The sequence below is a fragment of the Bos indicus genome, chromosome 7, assembly GCF_029378745.1.
Source record: "Bos indicus isolate NIAB-ARS_2022 breed Sahiwal x Tharparkar chromosome 7, NIAB-ARS_B.indTharparkar_mat_pri_1.0, whole genome shotgun sequence".
NCBI classification, from domain to species: domain Eukaryota; kingdom Metazoa; phylum Chordata; class Mammalia; order Artiodactyla; family Bovidae; genus Bos; species Bos indicus.
The window spans coordinates 40,112,970-40,120,763 of NC_091766.1; the positions used below are offsets into that span (position 1 = coordinate 40,112,970).

General features: G+C 49.4%; 2 non-coding genes across 2 annotated transcripts; one reads left to right on the plus strand and one right to left on the minus strand.

Annotated features, from left to right (window-relative positions):
- The first annotated feature begins 1,207 nt into the window (after window positions 1-1,207).
- TRNAL-AAG (transfer RNA leucine (anticodon AAG)) lies at window positions 1,208-1,289 on the plus strand. Its single transcript has one exon. It is a non-coding gene; the product is annotated as a tRNA-Leu (tRNA).
- A 4,788-nt stretch (window positions 1,290-6,077) lies between these two features.
- On the minus strand, window positions 6,078-6,150 carry TRNAT-UGU (transfer RNA threonine (anticodon UGU)). Its single transcript has one exon. It is a non-coding gene; the product is annotated as a tRNA-Thr (tRNA).
- Between the last annotated feature and the right edge of the window lie 1,644 nt (window positions 6,151-7,794).

Below are 7,794 nucleotides of genomic sequence, written 5' to 3' on the forward strand. Positions count from 1 at the left end.
TGTAAGAACTGTTAAGTGAAAATTGTCAAGTGGAAGGAAAGCCCTACATCTAAAAGAGATTTCGTGAACACTCATGTCTGTCAACCCTTAAAGATTTTAAACCTGCCCAGAAATCTACCTCAGTATCTGAAGTTTCCCTCTGTCTCCTCCTCTAATTAAGCTTGTCATAAGTTATGCACTGGCATGGAGATAGATAATTTTTTTTAAAAAAAAAGCTTAATTCAAATCTGTATCTGTAGCATGATCACAAGTAAAGACATAGCCTCACTGTTGTTCAGTCTCTAGGTCCTGTGGGACTCTTGGCGGCCCCATGGACTGCAGCATGCCAGGCTTCCCTGTCCTACACTATCTCCTGGAGTTTGCTTAAGCCCATGTCAGTTGAGTCCGTGACGCCATCCAACCATCTCATCCTCTGTCACCTTCTTCTCCACTGGTGCAGGTAAAAATCAAGAGAAAAGCAAACTGGAGATTAGTTCACCAAGTATTGATGGTTGTCTCTGAGTTTGGGGCTTGCGAGGGGATTTTTTTCTATACATTTTTCTAGGATTTGCTATTTTTTAAGAAATTGGTTTTTATGATTGGTGAGGGGCGGGGAGGCGGGGAGGTCTCCATACAGTGTTCAATCAAGCTTGTTTTGTTAAGGCCCTATACCTCCACCTGGAACATTTGTTTCAAGGGTGGAAACATCAGGCAACAAAACTGCAAGGATGGAGGCTTCTGAGATGGTGGCCACGCGATCGTTAATGAGCCACTTCTGAATGTGTCCATGTTATTACCAAAAAATGTTATGGGGTAAACAAAAAAGAACCGGGAGAAGTAATGTAGGGTTCCTTTCTGTTTTTTTTTTTTTTTAATTTATAAAACCAACAGAAGATCACAGTTAAAATATAAAAATAAAACAAGTGATAATGTAGAAGTCTTCCCCTGCGTCCACGCCCACTTCCCAAAAGTGAAAAGTCGGAGTGACTGGAATGTTCTTCCCCAAACCATTGTGTGCGGTGGTCTGGACTTCACGACTCATCCTTTGTCAGAGGAGCGCAGGGTGCAGATTCCGCTCCAGAGATTCTGGACAATCTAATTCTGCTAGTTGGGGTGTGGTTGGTTCTGCTCTGACCTGTAGAGGCACCGGAACACAAGATTTCCCTCAGGAGCCTGGGGACGTTATCTAAATTGAAAAACAACACCAAAAAAAGTCACTTCCCGGTACGGTAGCGTGGCCGAGCGGTCTAAGGCGCTGGATTAAGGCTCCAGTCTCTCCGGGGGCGTGGGTTCGAATCCCACCGCTGCCAGCTTGTTGACAACTTTTTTTCTCCCGCCCCCTCGCCCCTTCAATCCTCCACACAAAAAGATTATGCATATTGGTCGCTCAATCGCGACCTTACCTTTATTCTGAACATGAGACTGTGTTTGCCAGCTTTCAGCGAAATACCCCTTGGATCATAGAAAAAGCAAGAGAATTCCAGAAAAACATCAACTTCTGCTTCATTGACTATGTTAAAGCCTTTGACTGTGTGGATCACAACAAATTGTAAAAAATTCTTAAAGAGATGGTAATACCAGACCTCCTTACCTACCTCCTGGGAAACCTGTATGCAGGTCAAGAAGCAACAGTTGGAACAACAGACTGGTTCAAAATTGGGAAAGGAGTAGACAAGCCTGTATATTGTCATCCTGCTTATTTAACTTATATGCAGAGTACATCATGCAAAATGCTGGAACGGATGAAGTACAAGCTGGAATCAAGATTGCTGGGAGAAATATCACTACCCTCAGATACTCAGATGACACCACCCTAAGGGCAGAAATCGAAGAACTAAAGAGCCTCTTGATAAAAGTGAAAGAGGAGAGTGTAAAAGCTGGCTTAAAGCTCAACATTCAAAAAAGGAAGATCATGGCATCCAGTCCCATCACTTTATGGCAAATAGAAAGGGGAAAAGTGGAAACAGTGACAGGCTTTATTTTCTTAGGCTCCAAAATCACTGCAGAAGGTGACCGTAGCCACGAAATCAAAAGATGCTTGCTCCTTGGAAGAAAGGCTATGACAAACCTAGACAGCATATTAAAAAGCAGAGATATTACTTTGCTGACAAAGGTCCGTCTAGTCAAAGCTATGATTTTTCCAGTAGTCATGTATGGATGTGAGAGTTGGACCATAGAGAAGGCTGAATGCAGAAGAATTGATGCTTTTGAACTGTGGTGTTGGAAAAGACTCTTGAGAGTCCCTTGGGCTGCAAGGAGAACAAACCATCAATCCTAAAGGAAATCAACCCTGAATGTTCATTTGAAAAATAGATGCTCAAGTTGAAGCTCCAATACTTCCGGTGTGAAGAGTTGACTCATTGGGAAAGACCTTGATGCTGGGAAAGACTGAAGGCAGGAAGAGAAGGGGACGACAAAGGATGAGATGGTTGGATGGCACCACCGACTCAATGGACATGAGTCTGAGCAAGCTCCAGGAGATGGTGAAGGACAGGGAAGCCTGGTATGCTGCAGTCCATGGCGACACAGAGTTGGACACGACTGAGCGACTGAAAACAAGCAAAATCACCCAACTTAGTGAGTGCAAAGTCCCAAAGTGAAAGTGGGGTGGGTTAATACTACTTTCATGGGTTAATGCCTCTTGAGTATGAGAATCCAGAGGTGTAAATGTTAAATTTCTCTTCCCTGGAAAAGTGTACACCTCTGTAACCAGGTGAAGGTGATGACTGGATGTCTTGGACTGGGACGTCCTGGACTAGGACTAAATTTACCTCCAAGTAATAAATTTCCAATAGTGGAAAAAAACAAAAACCCTCAAGATGCTACCAACTTTGTTTCCCCTCAGCTTCAAACTGGAGACCTTTCACCTGTTAGATGAAGATAATATCTACTACAATACAGAAACGCCTGAGCTTGGTCATCTTTGTGACACTATTGATTTTTAGGAAAACTGGTGGGATCAGTGAATATACAGTTCTGTGGTGGGAAAGGATGGTCCCACGACCCAATCAGTGGAAACACCCGTGGGAGGCTCTGCTCCCAGTCTCTCACCGGGAACCATGGGCTCTGAAGCGCCTCACCCACTCTACTACCCGAACTTCTTTCCCATCCCCGAACGTTTGGTAATGCCCATTACCCGTCCAGGACCAAAACTGTCCACATGAGAGATTTTTAGAAAGAAAGGGACAAAGGAAAAAAAGAAAAGGGCTCGTCTGGAGTCTGAACCTGGGACCTCTCACGTCAGAGGCAAAAACTGTAACCTGTAGACAAAATAGCCTGCCCCCCACTCGGGAATGATTGGGTCAGTCCCTGGTATGACGCTATGTGGACTCTTTTACCCACTGAGAAACCAATTTTTCTTTCTGGCACGTTGAAAATGTTCTGTGCATCTCGGACTTTCTCACGCCCGACCTATCCCAGTTCGACGATATCCACGTCCGCCTCCACGTCCGCCGTCTCAGCTGTTAGTTCTGCTGCTGCTGCTGCTGCTGCTAAGTCGCTTCAGTCGTGTCCAACTTTGTGCGACCCCATAGACTGCAGCCCACCAGGCTCCACCATTCCTGGGATTCTCCAGGCAAGAACACTGGAGTGGGTTGCCATTTCCTTCTCCAATGCATGAAAGTGAAAAGTGAAAGTGAAGTCGCTCAGTTGTGTCCGACTCTTCGCGACCCCATGGACTGCAGCCCACCAGGCTCCTCCGTCCATGGGATTTTCCAGGCAAGAGTGCTGGAGTGGGGTGCCATTGCTTTCTCCGGTAGATAGTTCACTCAGCATCAATTCTCAGTATCTCTCGGCCCCTCTGAGACCTCCTGGAATGCCAACGAGCGGCTCGTTGCTAAGATTTCTCGGGCAGCAGGCAGGGGCACCCTTCCACTGTGGGGACTCTTTTCCCAGTGGAGCCCAAATAAGGCGCAAGTCTGGAGAACTGGAGGCAGGGCACAGAAGCCGGGAGAGCCTGAGGGTCCCTGAAGAGAGTCGGGGACGAGGAGAGATAGACTGGGTCAGTACCTGCCGCAGACGAAAGGAAATCTGGATAATCGCTTCCTATCGAGCGCCTGATAAGGGGGCGGGGGCTTTTCTCTATCATTTTATGAAAATGTTTTCTAAAACAACTACTTATTTGCAAAGTATTCCGAAAATGTAGAAAAGTGAGAAATGAAAAGCATACATGAGATGACCAGGAACCCCGCTCCTTCAAGGGTGACCGGCAGCGGCGGTTGGTGCACACCCGGCAAAGTTCGCCTCCGTGCCCTCGCGCACACATAGGCGCGGCGCCCAGGCCGCGTGTCCCGGCTATCCGCCCTTGCTGCCTTCGGCCGGGATCGTCCCACAACAGTCTTAGGTCGGGTGAACCGAAGGCCCAGACTCTGCGGGTGCTTTCCTGTTCCAATTCCACTGGGTAACCCAGTTGTGAAAAGCGGTTATTCTGATTCCTTGCTAGAAAAATTCACGAAAATCCACTTAGAGTTGACCCCAAAGTGTATTTTTGTGCCACTAGCAGAGAAATTCCCCTACACAGATGGCTGTTACAAAACAGCGTGGGAGATGAATGCTGGAAAACCCACTTCGGGATGGGGGTGGGAGGGTGGGGCAGAGAGTGCTCTTTTTTCCTATTGCCATTCTCTTAGATCTTAGCTCAGCGCTCTGCCGTGGCCTCTCCACTCAAGTGCTCCTCCTCTCGGCCTCTTCCTTGGAGACTACGATGCTCACGCACCTCATCTCCACGCGCTGTGTCTTCCCCTTCTCCATTGCGCATTCAGCAATGGAGGTAGGTGGGCTCACCTCTGCTTACCGCCGCGGTGCGTCCTTGGCCCCTTGGCCACTACTGCCTCGGTGTTGTAAGCATTCGCCTGTCTTCTCTATGGAATTATATAAAGAAAAATGCAACAAAAAGAAAGAAAGAAAGAATCCACATTCGTGATACCTGGACCTAAAGACCACAACTTTGTCACATTCACTTCCAATCTTTAAAAAAAAAAAAAAAAAAACTTTTGGTTTTCCTTTTAACGAACCAAAAGCAGTAATTCATGATGACCTGTCTGATTGATTTATTAATGCCGTGAATGGAAATCAAGTGCACAAATAAGCCTAAATCCTAAGTGAACAATGGGGGCCCTGCCCAATGGGCAGAACCAGGCCCGCTGGAGGTCTTGGGTGCCCGCCCGCCATGGCCTTCGCAGGCATGACCCATGGCAGGGGGTGGGGGTCTTGGCAGAGGCAGAGACGTGATTAATCCCGCCGCGCCATCCGGCGGGTGAGGACCCTCAGAAAAGCCCCGAGTGAGTCGCCAGTCCACATGAGGTCTAGCTTGGATCAGCTTTGGAAAATAGAGCCCGGGCCGTATCACCAGAGGAGAGAATACTGCTCTCGGGAACCTGGGCAGACGCCCAGGAGGGGTGAATGAGATAGGTGGGGTGAGTGGCAGAGGAGGGACTCGCTTCTCTCCGTCACACAAGGCAGATCTCACCCAAAGAATCACGCTTTGCGTCAAGAGCCGAATGGACCTGCCCCACACTGGCACGATGGGGCATTTGTGCGGCCCGAACTCCTGGATTCTTCAATCCCAAAGTGACTACCCTACTGGAAGGCCACCTCATTGAAGAAGCCAGATTTCGGGGACCAAAGGCAGACTTCCCGGGGTCTTAAACACAGCCCCACTCTCAACTAAAATAATAGATTCCCAGAGTACGGAGGTGGGTGTGGAGCGTTCACAGGTGCTCCCCGCTCAAGGAAGAAGAACGAATTAGAGAACACGGCAAAGCCCCTGGCCCGAGTCAGTGACGGGAGGGGAACAAAAAGACTCGCTATGAATTTGCCAAGACGACGCGCAGAAAGAAGCGAGGGAGGGGTCGCTGGGGAGAAGGCGCGCGGAGCCAGCGGAATCTGTGACCGCAAGTCCAAGGGAGCAGTGGGTCTGGTTCTTAAAGAGATAATGTTAGAGGAGGGGTGGAGGGAGCGATAAGTGACGGCCACTTGAGGGGCAAAAACACTCAGATCTGCTTAATTTAAGTCTACCCTTTCAGTATGGCGGAAAGTCGTGTTGGCAAGCGCATCTTCTCCTCTCCAGAAATAGGGGGGTGGGGGAAAAAAGGGCAATTAGGCCCCAGCGAGATTTGAACTCGCGACCCCTGGTTTACAAGACCAGTGCTCTAACCCCTGAGCTATGGAGCCAACTGCGATTCTGCACTCTGCGCACGAGCAGTTGATACCGCTATGGTCACCGCGCAGCCGCAGACAGAAGAGCGACGCGGAAAGGCGGGGCCCACGCTCCTCAGCCAGTGACCGCCCTGTCCGGCTGCCACAGCTGAGTCTGCAGCGTCAGTAAGTGTCAGTGTCACAGACTGAGCCGCAAATCCTGGGAGAAGTCCAGCGTAGAGGGGACCACGTGGGTGGGCGGAAGCTGGGAAGGATCGGGTGAGGGCGGGGCGCGCTGCGGAAGAGGGTGGGGCCACCAGTGGGCGGAATTGTTGGAGGGCCGGGGGCCTTCCTCCTGCCCTCGGGATCAGGGGCAAGACTTGAGTAGAGAGGTCCACTAGTAATTGTGTATGAGAACAGGGTTCAGGGAGAAGGCAATGGCACCCCACTCCAGTACTCTTGCCTGGAAAATCCCATGGACGGAGGAGCCTGGTAGGCTGCAGTCCATGGGGTCGCTAAGAGTCGGACACGACTGAGCAACTTCACTTTCACTTTTCACTTTCATGCATTGGAGGAGGAAATGGCAACCCACTCCAGTGTTCTTGCCTGGAGAATCCCAGGGACGGCGGGGCCTGGTGGGCTGCGGTCTATGGGGTCGCACAGAGTCGGACACGACTGAAGCGACTTAGCAGCAGCAGCATAGGGTTCAAGGCCGAGGCCCTGAGGGGAAGGCTAAAGGAATGGTGTCAACATGCCTGTCCTGAGAGGAATCCAGCTAGGCTGGTAGAAGAGATGATCAGGAGGGAGAGATTGGTAGAGAATGTGAGAAAATCAGGTGGTCAGTGTGTTAACAACTGCATCAAGACAGGAGACCCAGATCGCTGGGTAGCCAGGCCCAACGAAGTTTCCTAGGTGCCTTCCTGCCTGGATGCTGAGGACCAGTGTGAGGGTCTGGTGTCAAGGATGTGGGTTCTCATATCTATCGCAACTTAAAGCAAATTAGGAAAAAGCAACCCTTAGAAGCCTGTCTTGGACTTTGGGAAAGCTGGGTCCATCATGGCTCCCCAAAGGACCCACGGAGCAAAGGGCAGAGGTTGAAAGCCCAGGTAAGGGACAGGAACCCTAGCCCAGAAATGGTCAGAAAATGTGTCTGTAGTTGGTAGAACTTGGTCTGATGGCCCAATCTGTTCTTTGGTGCCTTCAAGGCCAGATGACTTTGATCACTGGGTAGCCAGGCCCAAGGAAGTTCCCTAGGTCCCTCCTGTCTGGATGCTGAGGACTAGTGTGAGGGTCTGGTGTCAAGGATGTGAGTTCTCGTATCAAAGTAGCTCTCAAGGATCTAGGACCAATGAACAGGTTGTGTCAGAAGGAAACCAAATTAGGCCAGTCATTGCTTTCAGAGGCCCAGACATCTCAGAGAGCTTACAATGGTCACAGGATGGAAGAGGAAAATGTATACACAGGCATACTCACACCAGTATTGTGACATCCTAAGTCACTGCACCACCCTGGAGACCAAGAGAGAACATCTCTCTTACCAACCACGTGTGATTGTTATGTACTGTTGTTACGTCTTCGGATATGTATATATCTATCTAGTTATTCTACAAACTCTGAAAGACATATAGTCATATTCACAAACATAAAAGCTGAAAATATACACACAGACAGCCAGCTCTG